Here is a 16423-nt window from a genome sequence, read left to right on the forward strand (position 1 = left end):
CCACTGATCCTATAACCAGCCCTCCTCTGGCTATACCCATGTGTGTCACTACTGTGTCATTATATAGTGCTTGGTGTTATTATACTGATGCAGATACCACTGGTCCTATAACCAGCTCTCCTCTGGCTATACCCATGTGCCAGTGTCACTACTGTGTCATTATATAGTGCTGGGTGTCATTATACTGATGCAGATACCACTGATCCTATAACCAGCCCTCCTCTGGCTATACCCATGTGCCAGTGTCACTACTGTGTCATTATATAGTGCTGGCTGTTAATATACTGATGCAGATACCACAGATCCTATAACCAGCCCTCCTCTGGCTATACCCATGTGCCAGTGTCACTACTGTGTCATTATATAGCGCTGGGTGTTATTATACTGATGCAGATACCACTGATCCTATAACCAGCCCTCCTCTGGCTATACCCATGTGCCAGTGTCACTACTGTGTCATTATATAGCGCTGGGTGTTATTATACTGATGCAGATACCACTGATCCTATAACCTGCCCTCCTCTGACTATACCCATGTGCCAGTGTCACTACTGTGTCATTATATAGTGCTGGGTGTTATTATACTGATGCAGATACCACTGATCATATAACCAGCCCTCCTCTGACTATACCCATGAGCCAGTGTCACTACTGTGTCATTATATAGTGCTGGGTGTTATTATACTGATGCAGATACCACTGATCCTATAACCAGCCCTCCTCTGACTATACCCATGTGCCAGTGTCACTACTGTGTCATTATATAGTGCTGGGTGTTATTATACTGATGCAGATACCACTGGTCCTATAACCAGCCCTCCTCTGACTATACCCATGAGCCAGTGTCACTACTGTGTCATTATATAGTGCTGGGTGTTATTATACTGATGCAGATACCACTGATCATATAACCAGCCCTCCTCTGACTATACCCATGAGCCAGTGTCACTACTGTGTCATTATATAGTGCTGGGTGTTATTATACTGATGCAGATACCACTGATCCTATAACCAGCCCTCCTCTGACTATACCCATGTGCCAGTGTCACTACTGTGTCATTATATAGAGCTGGGTGTTATTATACTGATGCAGATACCACTGATCCTATAACCAGCCCTCCTCTTGTTATACCCATGTGCCAGTGTCACTACTGTGTCATTATATAGTGCTGGGTGTTATTATACTGATTCAGATACCATTGATCCTATAACCAGCCCTCCTCTGACTATACCCATGAGCCAGTGTCACTACTGTGTCATTATATAGTGCTGGGTGTTATTATACTGATGCAGATACCACTGATCCTATAACCAGCCCTCCTCTGACTATACCCATGTGCCAGTGTCACTACTGTGTCATTATATAGCACTTGGTGTTATTATACTGATGCAGATACCACTGATTCTATAACCAGCCCTCCTCTGGCTATACCCATGTGCTAGTATCACTACTGTGTCATTATATAGTGCTGGGTGTTAATATACTGATTCAGATACCACTGATCCCATAACCAGCCCTCCTCTGACTATACCCATGAGCCAGTGTCACTACTGTGTCATTATATAGCGCTGGGTGTTATTATACTGATGCAGATACCACTGATCCTATAACCAGCCCTCTTCTGGCTATACCCATGTGCCAGTGTCACTACTGTGTCATTATATAGTGCTGGCTGTTATTATACTGATGCAGATACCACTGATCCTATAACCAGCCCTCCTCTGGCTATACCCATGTGCCAGTGTCACTACTGTGTCATTATATAGTGCTGGCTGTTATTATACTGATGCAGATACCACTGATCCTATAACCAGCCCTCCTCTGGCTATACCCATGTGCCAGTGTCACTACTGTGTCATTATATAGTGCTGGCTGTTATTATACTGATGCAGATACCACTGATCCTATAACCAGCCCTCCTCTGGCTATACCCATGTGCCAGTGTCACTACTGTGTCATTATATAGTGCTGGCTGTTATTATACTGATGCAGATACCACTGATCCCATAACCAGCCCTCCTCTGGCTATACCCATGTGCCAGTGTCACTAATGTGTCATTATATAGCACTGGGTGTTATTATACTGATGCAGATACCACTGATCCTATAACCAGCCCTCTTCTGGCTATACCCATGTGCCAGTGTCACTACTGTGTCATTATATAGCGCTGGGTGTTATTATACTGATGCAGATACCACTGATCCTATAACCAGCCCTCTTCTGGCTATACCCATGTGCCAGTGTCACTACTGTGTCATTATATAGCGCTGGGTGTTATTATACTGATGCAGATACCACTGATCCCATAACCAGCCCTCCTCTGGCTATACCCATGTGCCAGTGTCACTACTGTGTCATTATATAGCGCTGGGTGTTATTATACTGATGCAGATACCACTGATCCTATAACCAGCCCTCCTCTGACTATACCCATGTGCCAGTGTCACTACTGTGTCATTATATAGAGCTGGGTGTTATTATACTGATGCAGATACCACTGATCCTATAACCAGCCCTCCTCTTGTTATACCCATGTGCCAGTGTCACTACTGTGTCATTATATAGTGCTGGGTGTTATTATACTGATTCAGATACCATTGATCCTATAACCAGCCCTCCTCTGACTATACCCATGAGCCAGTGTCACTACTGTGTCATTATATAGTGCTGGGTGTTATTATACTGATGCAGATACCACTGATCCTATAACCAGCCCTCCTCTGACTATACCCATGTGCCAGTGTCACTACTGTGTCATTATATAGCACTTGGTGTTATTATACTGATGCAGATACCACTGATTCTATAACCAGCCCTCCTCTGGCTATACCCATGTGCTAGTATCACTACTGTGTCATTATATAGTGCTGGGTGTTAATATACTGATTCAGATACCACTGATCCCATAACCAGCCCTCCTCTGACTATACCCATGAGCCAGTGTCACTACTGTGTCATTATATAGCGCTGGGTGTTATTATACTGATGCAGATACCACTGATCCTATAACCAGCCCTCTTCTGGCTATACCCATGTGCCAGTGTCACTACTGTGTCATTATATAGTGCTGGCTGTTATTATACTGATGCAGATACCACTGATCCTATAACCAGCCCTCCTCTGGCTATACCCATGTGCCAGTGTCACTACTGTGTCATTATATAGTGCTGGCTGTTATTATACTGATGCAGATACCACTGATCCTATAACCAGCCCTCCTCTGGCTATACCCATGTGCCAGTGTCACTACTGTGTCATTATATAGTGCTGGCTGTTATTATACTGATGCAGATACCACTGATCCTATAACCAGCCCTCCTCTGGCTATACCCATGTGCCAGTGTCACTACTGTGTCATTATATAGTGCTGGCTGTTATTATACTGATGCAGATACCACTGATCCCATAACCAGCCCTCCTCTGGCTATACCCATGTGCCAGTGTCACTAATGTGTCATTATATAGCACTGGGTGTTATTATACTGATGCAGATACCACTGATCCTATAACCAGCCCTCTTCTGGCTATACCCATGTGCCAGTGTCACTACTGTGTCATTATATAGCGCTGGGTGTTATTATACTGATGCAGATACCACTGATCCTATAACCAGCCCTCTTCTGGCTATACCCATGTGCCAGTGTCACTACTGTGTCATTATATAGTGCTGGCTGTTATTATACTGATGCAGATACCACTGATCCTATAACCAGCCCTCCTCTGACTATACCCATGAGCCAGTGTCACTACTGTGTCATTATATAGTGCTGGGTGTTATTATACTGATGCAGATACCACTGATCCTATAACCAGCCCTCCTCTGACTATACCCATGTGCCAGTGTCACTACTGTGTCATTATATAGCACTTGGTGTTATTATACTGATGCAGATACCACTGATTCTATAACCAGCCCTCCTCTGGCTATACCCATGTGCTAGTATCACTACTGTGTCATTTTATAGTGCTTGGTGTTATAATATTGATGCAGATACCACTGATCCTATAACCAGCCCTCCTCTGTCTATACCCATGTGCCAGTGTCACTACTGTGTCATTATATAGCGCTGGGTGTTATTATACTGATGCAGATACCACTGATCCTATAACCAGCCCTCTTCTGGCTATACCCATGTGCCAGTGTCACTACTGTGTCATTATATAGTGCTGGCTGTTATTATACTGATGCAGATACCACTGATCCTATAACCAGCCCTCCTCTGGCTATACCCATGTGCCAGTGTCACTACTGTGTCATTATATAGTGCTGGCTGTTATTATACTGATGCAGATACCACTGATCCTATAACCAGCCCTCCTCTGGCTATACCCATGTGCCAGTGTCACTACTGTGTCATTATATAGTGCTGGCTGTTATTATACTGATGCAGATACCACTGATCCTATAACCAGCCCTCCTCTGGCTATACCCATGTGCCAGTGTCACTACTGTGTCATTATATAGTGCTGGCTGTTATTATACTGATGCAGATACCACTGATCCCATAACCAGCCCTCCTCTGGCTATACCCATGTGCCAGTGTCACTAATGTGTCATTATATAGCACTGGGTGTTATTATACTGATGCAGATACCACTGACCCTATAACCAGCCCTCCTCTGGTTATACCCATGTGCCAGTGTCACTACCGTGTCATTATATAGTGCTGGGTGTTATTATACTGATGCAGATACCACTGACCCTATAACCAGCCCTTCTCTGGCTATACCCATGTGCCAGTATCACTACTGTGTCATTATATAGTGCTTGGTGTTATTATACTGATGCAGATACCACTGATCCCATAACCAGCCCTCCTCTGGCTATACCCATGTGCCAGTGTCACTACCGTGTCATTATATAGTGCTGGGTGTTATTATACTGATGCAGATACCACTGATCCCATAACCAGCCCTCCTCTGACTATACCCATGAGCCAGTGTCACTACTGTGTCATTATATAGTGCTGGGTGTTATTATACTGATGCAGATACCACTGATCCCATAACCAGCCCTCCTCTGGCTATACCCATGTGCCAGTGTCACTACTGTGTCATTATATAGTGCTGGGTGTTATTATACTGATGCAGATACCACTGATCCTATAACCAGCCCTCCTCTGGCTATACCCATGTGCCAGTGTCACTACTGTGTCATTATATAGTGCTGGGTGTTATTATACTGATGCAGATACCACTGATCCCATAACCAGCCCTCCTCTGGCTATACCCATGTGCCAGTGTCACTACTGTGTCATTATATAGTGCTGGGTGTTATTATACTGATGCAGATACCACTGATCCTATTACCAGCCCTCCTCTGGCTATACCCATGTGCCAGTGTCACTACTGTGTCATTATATAGTGCTGGGTGTTATTATACTGATGCAGATACCACTGATCCTATAACCAGCCCTCCTCTGGCTATACCCATGTGCCAGTGTCACTACTGTGTCATTATATAGCGCTGGGTGTTATTATACTGATGCAGATACCACTGATCCCATAACCAGCCCTCCTCTGGCTATACCCATGTGCCAGTGTCACTACTGTGTCATTATATAGTGCTGGGTGTTATTATACTGATGCAGATACCACTGATCCCATAACCAGCCCTCCTCTGGCTATACCCATGAGCCAGTGTCACTACTGTGTCATTATATAGTGCTGGGTGTTATTATACTGATGCAGATACCACTGATCCTGTAACCAGCCCTTCTCTGGCTATACCCATGTGCCAGTGTCACTACTGTGTCATTATATAGTGCTGGGTGTTATTATACTGATGCAGATACCACTGACCCTATAACCAGCCCTTCTCTGGCTATACCCATGTGCCAGTATCACTACTGTGTCATTATATAGTGCTGGGTGTTATTATACTGATGCAGATACCACTGATCCCATAACCAGCCCTCCTCTGGCTATACCCATGTGCCAGTGTCACTACTGTGTCATTATATAGTGCTGGGTGTTATTATACTGATGCAGATACCACTGATCCCATAACCAGCCCTCCTCTGGCTATACCCATGAGCCAGTGTCACTACTGTGTCATTATATAGTGCTGGGTGTTATTATACTGATGCAGATACCACTGATCCCATAACCAGCCCTCCTCTGGCTATAGCCATGTGCCAGTGTCACTACTGTGTCATTATATAGTGCTGGCTGTTAATATACTGATGCAGATACCACTGATCCCATAACCAGCCCTCCTCTGGCTATACCCATGTGCCAGTGTCACTACTGTGTCATTATATGGTGCTGGCTGTTAATATACTGATGCAGATACCACTGATCCCATAACCAGCCCTCCTCTGGCTATACCCATGTGCCAGTGTCACTACTGTGTCATTATATAGTGCTGGCTGTTAATATACTGATGCAGATACCACTGATCCCATAACCAGCCCTCCTCTGGCTATACCCATGTGCCAGTGTCACTACTGTGTCATTATATAGTGCTGGGTGTTATTATACTGATGCAGATACCAATGATCCTATAACCAGCCCTTGTCTGGCTATACCCATGTGCCAGTGTCACTACTGTGTTATTATATAACACTGAGTGTTATTATACTGATGCAGATACCACTGATCCCATAACCAGCCCTCCTCTGGCTATACCCATGTGCCAGTGTCACTACTGTGTCATTATATAGTGCTGGGTATTATACTAATGTAGATACCACTGACTCTATAACCAACCCTTGTCTGGCTATATGCATGTGCCAGTGTCACTACTGTGTCATTATATAGTGCTTGGTGTTAATATACTGATGCAGATACCACTGATCCTATAACCAGCCCTCCTCTGGCTATACCCATGTGCCAGTGTCACTACTGTGTCATTATATAGTGCTGGGTGTTATTATACTGATGCAGATACCACTGATCCCATAACCAGCCCTCCTCTGGCTATACCCATGTGCCAGTGTCACTACTGTGTCATTATATAGCACTGGGTGTTATTATACTGATGCAGATACCACTGACCCTATAACCAACCATTGTCTGGCTATACGCATGTGCCAGTGTCACTACTGTGTCTTTGTTTAGTGCTTGGTGTTATTATACAGATGCAGATACACATCCAGTATTTCACTCAGGCTTTAGTTATTCCATAACTTATCACCCAATATCGTTATCAGTCTCTTGACAAGCCACTAACTTTATTCACACTACATATTTTTTTTTATTCCTATTATTCAATCAAAACATATACTAAGGTTGTGGCGGACACTGCAAGGGCTAGTCACGGACACCAGTGTCCGTGTACGGACACCTTGCCTATCCCTGGTCATAAGTAGTGATGTCGCAAACCTAAAAAATTGGGTTCGCGAACGGCGAAAGTGAACTTCCACAAAAGTTCACGAACGGGCGAACCGCCAAAGACTTCAATAAGCAGGCAAATTTTAAAAACCACAGGGACTCTTTCTGGCCACAATAGTGATGGAAAAGTTGTTTCAAGGGCACTAACACCTGGACTGTGGCATGCCGGAGGGGGATCCATGGCAAAGCTCCAATGGAAAATTACATAGTTGATGCAGAGTCTGGTTTTAATCCATAAAGGGCATAAATCAGCTAACATTCCTAAATTGTTTGGAATAACGTGCTTTAAGGGTTACGCCCGCTTCACAGTGCGCAGTGTAGGTGATATACCTGCCCTGACCATGCTTTGCAGACCAGGTATCAGTGGTTAGATGGACCCTTGCCCCAACACTGTGTGCCAGACATGCCATTATAGCAGACTTATATGGCTTTGGCGTTGCTTTTTGGTAATTAGAAGGCTGCTAAATGCCACTGCGCACCACACGTGTTTTATGCCCAGCAGTGAAGGGGTTAATTAGGGAGCATGTAGGGAGCTTGTAGAGTTAATTTTAGCTTAGGTGTAGTGTAGTAGACAACCCAAAGTATTGATCTAGGCCCATTTTGGTATATTTCATGCCACCATTTCACCGCCAAATGCGATCAAATTTAAAAAAAACTTAAATTTTATCGCAATTTTAGGTTTCTCACTGAAATTATTTACAAACAGCTTGTGCAATTATGGCACAAATGGTTGTAAATGCTTCTCTGGGATCCCCTTTGTTCAGAAATAGCAGACATATATGGCTTTGGCATTGTTTTTTGGTAATTAGAAGGCCGCTAAATGCTGCTGCGCATCACACGTGTATTATGGCTAGCAGTGAAGGGGTTAATTAGGTAGTTTGTAGGGAGCTTGCAGGGTTAATTTTAGCTTTAGTGTAGAGATCAGCCTCCCACCTGACACATCAGACCCCCTGATCCCTCCCAAACAGCTCCCTTCCCTCCCCCACCCCACAATTGTCCCCGCCATCTTAAGTACTGGCAGAAAGTCTGCCAGTACTAAAATAAAAGGTTTTTAAATTTTTCTTAATTTTTTTAGCATATTTACATATGCTGTGGTGTAGCATCCCCCCTTAGCCCCCAACCTTCCTGATCCCCCCCAAAACAGCTCTCTAACCCTCCCCATCTGCCTTATTGGCGGCCATCTTGGGTACTGGCAGCTGTCTGCTATTATTTCACAGTCAAAAAAGTGTTGTTTTTTTTAAATGTACACTACTGTTACACCAGATATGAGTGGTGGCACTGGGCAAGTGGGCACAGTATACGCTGTTAGCCTGACACACACGCTGGCAGGCAGGCAACTGCAATTAGATTACACAGGGGGAAAAAAAAAAAGCAGACTGATGTTCTAGCCCTAAAAAGGGCTTTTTGGGGTGCTGTACTTACAGCAGAGATCAGATGAGTCCTTCAGGACTGTAGTGAACACTGAATACACTAGCCTAGCTATTGATTTCCCTATTAAATCAGCAGCAGCTACACTGTCCCTCCTCTCACTAAGAATGCAGCTTCCAAATGAATCTATAATGGATTGGCTGGAATGTGTATTCTGACTGTGAGGTACAGGATCAAAGTTTACTCAATGATGACGAATAGGGGGCAGATCGAACATCGCATATGTTCGCCCGCCGAGGCGAACGCGAACATGCTATGTTCGCCGGGAACTATTCGCCGGCGAACTATTCGCGACATCACTAGTCATAAGTGTAAGGACCTTGCCCTTACCCAAGATGGCTGCTGTAATAGTTGTATTGAGGAAGAGAAATGCCATTTGGGAAGGGGGAGAAGTTGTTAGTGCTGAGGAGATTTCTTAGGTGTTAAGAGAAGTGTGGAGCTTTGCACAGACTTTGAAATGGGGGAAGAAAGTTGCTGTTTCCAAGCTGAAAGAAGTTATTCAGACCAATGCATGGATTCCAGAGACAGTTCAGACATTGCTACATGTGGCTGCTGAAGACAGAAGTTGGAACCTTTTATTTGTACTGTGAGTGTCAGCCATTATCTGCTGTTTTAAGATCTCCATAACTTCATGTTAACTAAATGCAAGAGAAAAGATATACTAGTCATATCTGATGTGCTGCAGAGTTGTTGTATATTAAAGAGATAACCCAGAGAATATTCTAGAAGTTATTCTGCCTAAACAGTTTGCATAAATACACTAAATGGATTGCACAGCTGCATTACATAAGGAAGTAACTGAGTGTGATGTATATTAAAGAGATAACCCAGAGAATATTCTAGAAGTTATTCTGCTTAAACAGTTTGCATAAATTCACTAAATGGATTGCACAGCTGCATTACATAAGGAAGTAACTGAGTGTGATGTGCTGCAGAGTTGTTGTATATTAAAGAGATAACCCAGAGAATATTCTAGAAGTTATTCTGCCTAAACAGTTGCATAAATACACTAAATGGATTGCACAGCTGCATTACATAAGGAAGTAACTGAGTGTGATGTATATTAAAGAGATAACCCAGAGAATATCCTATAAGTTATTCTGCCTGAATAGTTTGCACAAATACACTGACTGGATTTATAAAGCTACATTACATAAGGGGATAACTGTGAGATTTCTGCAGCTGTTTGTAGTAAAAGAGTGACTGACTTTGCAGTATAAGGCAAGTGGATTGCTGAAATTCAGTAATAAGGTAGAGACTTATGTTATTCAGTATTTCTGAGGAGAAGTTTTCTTGAGCACTGCATCGATCACAAGCAGAGCTCTCTAGCTTCGTTCACAAGCAGCAAGGGATAATTACCTCAACTAAATTCTATTTAGTATATGAAATTGCATTGTACAGCACCACCTCAAAGTATTTTACAACAACAGTTATGTTATTATTTCATGAGCTCATGAAGGACTTCTGAGTTAAAAAAAAGGTATACTGATGTCATAAGAAGATATTGTGATTAATATTATTATTTGTATTTGTTGCTCTGTATGTTATTGGTTAAACACTTTATAATAATCAAAGCAACATTTTATTTGAAGATTTCTTGTGTGGTTATTACTTGTTTTTCTTTTTGTACTAAAATCTTATAGGACCCCACACCCTATTATTCTAGGGTGTCCCCTATAGGTGGAGGCACTGCGTCATACAGGCATCCCTTATATACCTGATTTCAACCCCCCTCCTACTCCCACTCTGCTGAGGCTTAGTTCTCATACACGAAACAGGTAGACAGCATTACACTATCACCCACCTCAGGGAAGGTCAGGAAAGGGTGTTACAGATGGAGGCACTGCTGAGATCGAGAGGTGGGGCAAAATCAGAAGAGATGCATCTTTTAAAATTAGAAGAGGTGAGAGAGTGGGCAATGCAGAAAAAGGTACCAATTGAGCAGGCAGTGGCTGTGACTTGGATACCAGTAGGAACCAGTCGAGATAAACTATGCGAGTCACTCCAGAGAGCACTTCAACTAAGAGAGTACCCTAAGATAGTAGCATTTAAAGAGTACCAGATGAAACTTGGGGTAGCATATTAATAGACACCAACCAATGTTTCTTAAAAGTACCTAACCCCTCTGAGCTACAGCTACTAGGGCTACCTTCAGTCAGACTACCCCTCATTTATGCCATAAAATCAGAACTGCATATAGTCAAGGAAAATGAAGTTCAGGGTGTTAGAGTATCTCAAAATGAATCTAATATGGAGTCTAGTCTATCTGAAGTTCTGAAGATGTTGGCTACAAGCATCACAGACAGCTCACATACATACAGTTACCGGAAACTAAAGATATTTTCAGGAAACCTTCCTGTACCCTTAGGAGAGGAGGGTATTGCGGCATGGTGTGATCATGCTAACATGGTGCTGCAAGAATGGAGTTGCCCAGAGACAGTGAAGCGTGTCCGCCTCTTAGAAAGTGTTAGGCCACCAGCACAAGTATTGTTGCAACACCATAGAGAGGAAGACCCTGAAGCTACTGCTGTAGAGTTAATCTCTTTCTTAAAGACCTTATATAGTCTATTTGAAGATCCAGAAGATCTCTTGTATAAGTTTCGGTTACTTAAGCAGCGAGAGACAGAGAAGATGTCTGACTTTCTATTAAGATTTCATGAGCAGCTTGTATTATTGGTTCGAAAAGGGGTAGTGACCCGACAAGATATGAATAAACGGAGGCAAGATCAGTTCCTTGGTGGCATTATACCAGACCACCCAATAGCCATCTTTCTTAGAGCAAAATTGCACTCTCAAGCACCAAAAGAATTGGAGGCCCTTATGCCAAGAAGAGGAAATGAGTTTCCACACTGTGCGTAAGTCTGGCGAAGCTTGCATAGGTAAAAGTGAGACTAAAAAAAAATTAGAAGACTCCAGCAGAAATGCAGATTCTTTGTTGAAAGAGCTTATAGAGAATTGACTGCCTGACCAAGTAAAGGCTGAGTTGGAGAGAGCAAAACTACCTGTAAAACTCCAAAATACTACTCAACTAAAAGGGAGTTGTTTCACTTGTGGAGAGATAGGCCATTTCTCAAAGGATTGCCCCAGCAAAATACATTCATATGCTGGTGATTGTTTGGGAAGCCTTACAGTCCCTCAGAAGAAGGGAATGACTGATATTTCCTTTGATTTATCTGAAGATGATGTAGCTGGGCCAAGGGCTTTTATTGGAGTAAAAGTTTGTAACATTTCTACACAGGCGCTGTTGGACACTGGATCTCAGTGCACCATAATCTATTGTAGTTTTTATGATACTTACCTTAAACATCTTAAAATCAAGCCTCCCTCTCAAATTGATTTAAGAGGTGTGGGTGGAAATAGGTGTGCTGTTGATGGAGTTGTCTGTAGTCATTAGTATAGTCCAGTTACATACTAGTATGATATACCTCATGAAAGTGAAGGCTTTAATCTGCCCAGAAACCTGCAAAGATTCCGAAGCCCCTATAATGCTAGGGACCAACACAAAATATGTACAATCTTTGCTACGGAAATTCATGATGGAGGTTGGGGGGCAAGACATAGACAAGTCATTACACCCAACTTTACGTCAGGAGGTTGAAAAGATATCTTTGAGACAATATGCTGGTCAGTGCTACAACCGTTCTGCCGGAGTGACTTACATTTCTCCAGGAGGGATGAAAGAGTTAAAATGTTTGGTGGTGTACCCTGATGGTTGGATTTTGGTACCTGAAATCTTACACAGAAGAAAGGATGGGCCTCCACCACAGTGGCTAAGTGTTAAGGTCCAAAATTTGGCCCCATACCCTGTTGGTATTGATTTTAATCAGACTTTGGGATATCTTTAATCCAGTAGTAGGCTCTTCATTGGCTATTCGTAAATGTTTCTCTCAAAAACAGAAACAGAAAAATTACAATTTAACTTTGAAGGATCTACAATGCCTAAGGAGGCATGTGAGCGGTTGCAGAAGGCTATGAAGGCCCGTGCAGGAGTTTTTTCTGCCGCAGAAATGGATGTAGGACGTTCAAAACATATGCTTCATACCATTCGTCTAACAGATTCTGACCCTCTTAGGGAACGCTCTAGGAGATTGCCTCCTCGTGATGTTGAGGATGTTCATGCCGTTTTGGCTGAGATGGAAAAAGCTGGAATAATTGTTCCTTCTCGGAGTCCATGGGCTTCACCCATTGTAGTGGTTAGAAAGAAGAATGGGTCTATACGTTTGTGCATTGACTATCGGACTCTCAATCAAAGAACTATACCTGACCAATATGACCTACCTTGAATTGACGAGATTTTACATTGTCTTAATGGCAGCCGCTGGTTCAGTGTTCTGGATCTGAGATCCGGCTATTTTCAGGTAGGGATGACTGAAGAAGACCAAGAGAAGACAGCTTTTATTTGTCCACTAGGATTCTATCAGTTTACACGGATGCCACAAGGTATCTGTGGAGCTCCAGCCACATTCCAAAGGCTAATAGAACGTACTGTGGGAGATATGAATGGACGTGAGTGTCTTGTCTATCTAGATGACCTTATTGTATTCGGTAGTACTTTGGAAGAACATGAGACAAGGTTGCTGAAAGTATTGGATCGTCTTCACGAAGAAGGCCTAAAGTTAAGTCCCGAGAAATGTAGATTTGGGCAATCATCTGTGACCTATGTAGGTCATGTGGTCTCGGCAGAAGGGGTGTCTACAGACCCTGCTAAGGTGGAAGCAGTAACCGCATGGCCACAGCCTAACAACATTGGTGAACTTTGATCATTTCTTGGATTTAGTGGATACTATCGAAGATTTGTGAAAGGATACTCCCAGTTAGCTCGACCCCTAAACGATTTGCTGAAACATAGTGAAGATGATCCTAAAAAGCCACTAAATGCAAAATCTCCTTTGGGAACTCGGTGGACTTCAGAGTGCTCCAAAGCGTTTGAGAATTTAAAGAAAAATTTAACTGAGGCACCTGTCTTGGCCTATGCAGATCCCGAGAAACCTTATGTGCTACATATAGATGCTAGCTATGTGGGTTTGGGGGCAGTTTTACACCAAGAGTACCCTGGAGGGTTGAGCCCTGTTGTTTATCTAAGTAGGAGTTTGTCTAAGAGTGAACAGAATTATCCAGTCCACAAGCTTGAGTTCTTGGCTCTGAAATGGGCAGTAGTGGATAAACTCCACGATTACCTTTATGGAGTAGAATTTGAAGTTCGAACAGATAATAATCCACTTACCTACATCTTGACTACAGCAAAGTTGGATGCAACCGGTCATCGGTGGTTGGCTGCACTATCAAATTACACTTTTAAGTTATGTTACAAGCCAGGGCCTAATAATATAGGGGCTGATGCAATGTCCCGACGACCAGGACTACCAGAACAAACAGGTGATTCTCAATGGGAAGAAATTCCTTCACTTGGTGTGAGAGCATTCTGCCAAACCAGTGTCTTCAAAGACGAAACCTCAGTTTTTTCAGATTTGAGAGCAGTAGATTCATTGGGATGTCATCCACAAGCTCTGCCTGTATATTATTGTAAACCATCTGTAGTGGAATTAGCCAGATGGTCTCGAATACCTCCTGAAGAATTAATAAATGCACAAGAACAAGATCCTTTAATTGGACTTCTTCAAAAAGCTGTTCAAACTGATAGCCAACACTTACTGAAGAGAATTCCTAGGGAATGGTCTGGTCCACTAAATAGAGAGTGGGATAAGTTTCAAATTCAAGATGGACTTCTGTTTCGAGTAGTTAAATACCACAATCATCCAGATCGAAGACAATTGGTGTTACCTGCCAAACTAAGAAAACTTGTTCTGTCATCCTTGCACGATCAGCACGGACATCTTGGGATAGAAAAAACGTTTGGCCTCTTGCAGGATAGATGTTATTGGCCAAAGATGAGAGAGTATGTAGAAGACTACATTCATAAATGTTTTAGATGTGTACAGAGGAAAACTCTTCCAACTCGAGCTGCCTCTATGGGTCATCTGAAAAGTGAAGGCCCCATGGATCTTGTTTGCATGGATTTTTTGTGCATTGAGCCAGATTCTTGTGGCATTGGAAATGTTCTTATTGTAACAGATCACTATACCCGTTATGCTCAAGCCTTCCCAACAAAGGACCAGAAGGCTAGTACAGTGGCTAGAGTTCTTTGGGAAAGGTTTTTCATTCATTATGGTCTTCCTAAGAAACTGCATTCTGATCAAGGTAGAGACTTTGAGAGTCGCCTCATTAAAGAAATGATGAATATTTTGGGAATTAAGAAGACAAGAACTTCTCCCTATCATCCAGAAGGAGATGCTTTGCCTGAGAGGTTTAACAGAACTTTGCTAAATATGTTAGGGACCCTGCCAGAGTCTGAAAAGAGAACTAGGAGTCGTCAAGTAGAAGCACTAGTTCATGCCTACAACTGCACCCGACATGATTCCACAGGTTATTCACCATACTTCCTTATGTTTGGGAGAGAAGCGAGACTACCTATAGATCTCCAGTTAGGGGTGTCATCAGATGGAGTTTCTCATAAGAGTCACTATCAGTATGTCAGGCGATTGCAGGAGAGTTTACAAACAGCTTATAAGTTGGCTGAAGAAGCTACTGCTCGATTAAATGAGGCTAATAAGCAACGATATGACAAGAGAATAAAACATCAGGATTTGCAATCAGGAGACCGTGTCCTTTTACGGAATTTAGGGATACCAGGCAAGCACAAGTTAGCTCCTAGATGGAGGAATAGTATCTATAGAATAGTCAGACAATTGCCAGGTCTTCCAGTTTTTCAGATAGCAGATGAAAATGGTGTTGTGAAGACATGGCATCGGAATCATTTGTTGCCTATACCTCAATTCCAGCATGATGTTACATATCATGAGGACCAAGGCCCAAGCATGTCAATTAATAATGAATATAGTATCCCACATGAAGACTCATCAATTCAATCGGACCCTGAAATGAGATCTCCATTGCAAAGAGAGACCTATAATGATGAGCATGCCTCCTCTGTTGCCCCAACCTGTGAACCTGATATGCCATCCTTCCCTAATAGTCCTATACCAGATAGGGAATCTCCAAACCCTATACATTATGATAGTAGAAGTCCCTATAGAGAGAAAAGACCAGCAAGAAAGAGACATCCCCCAAAGAAATTGACATATGATACACTAGGAAACCCTGGTTATAATGTTGAACCCTTGTTGCCTGCTCTAACACCTGCTGTACGATGTGTTTTGGAAGATGTATACCCTAACCATAATTTGACTCATGATGAATATGTGATTTTGTTAGTAGACTTACTAAAGAAAATGTATTGATGTGTTGCTCTTGTACCCCTTGCTGGGGACAGCAAGTTTTTTTTTTTTGTGGGGGGGAGTATGTAAGGACCTTGCCCTTACCCAAGAGGGCTGCTGTAATAGTTGTATTGAGGAAGAGAAATGCCATCTGGGAAGGGGGAGGAGTTGTTAGTGCTGAGGAGATTTCTTAGGTGTTAAGAGAAGTGTGGAGCTTTGCACAGACTTTGAGATGGGGGAAGAAAGTTGCTGTTTCCAAGCTGAAAGAAGTTATTCAGACTAATGCATGGTTTCCAGAGACAGTTCAGACATTGCTACATGTGGCTGCTGAAGACAGAAGTTGGAACCTTTTATTTGTACAGTGAGTGTCAGCCATTATCTGCT

This window comes from Bombina bombina, chromosome 1 (genome assembly GCF_027579735.1).
Source record: "Bombina bombina isolate aBomBom1 chromosome 1, aBomBom1.pri, whole genome shotgun sequence".
Lineage (NCBI taxonomy): Eukaryota > Metazoa > Chordata > Amphibia > Anura > Bombinatoridae > Bombina > Bombina bombina.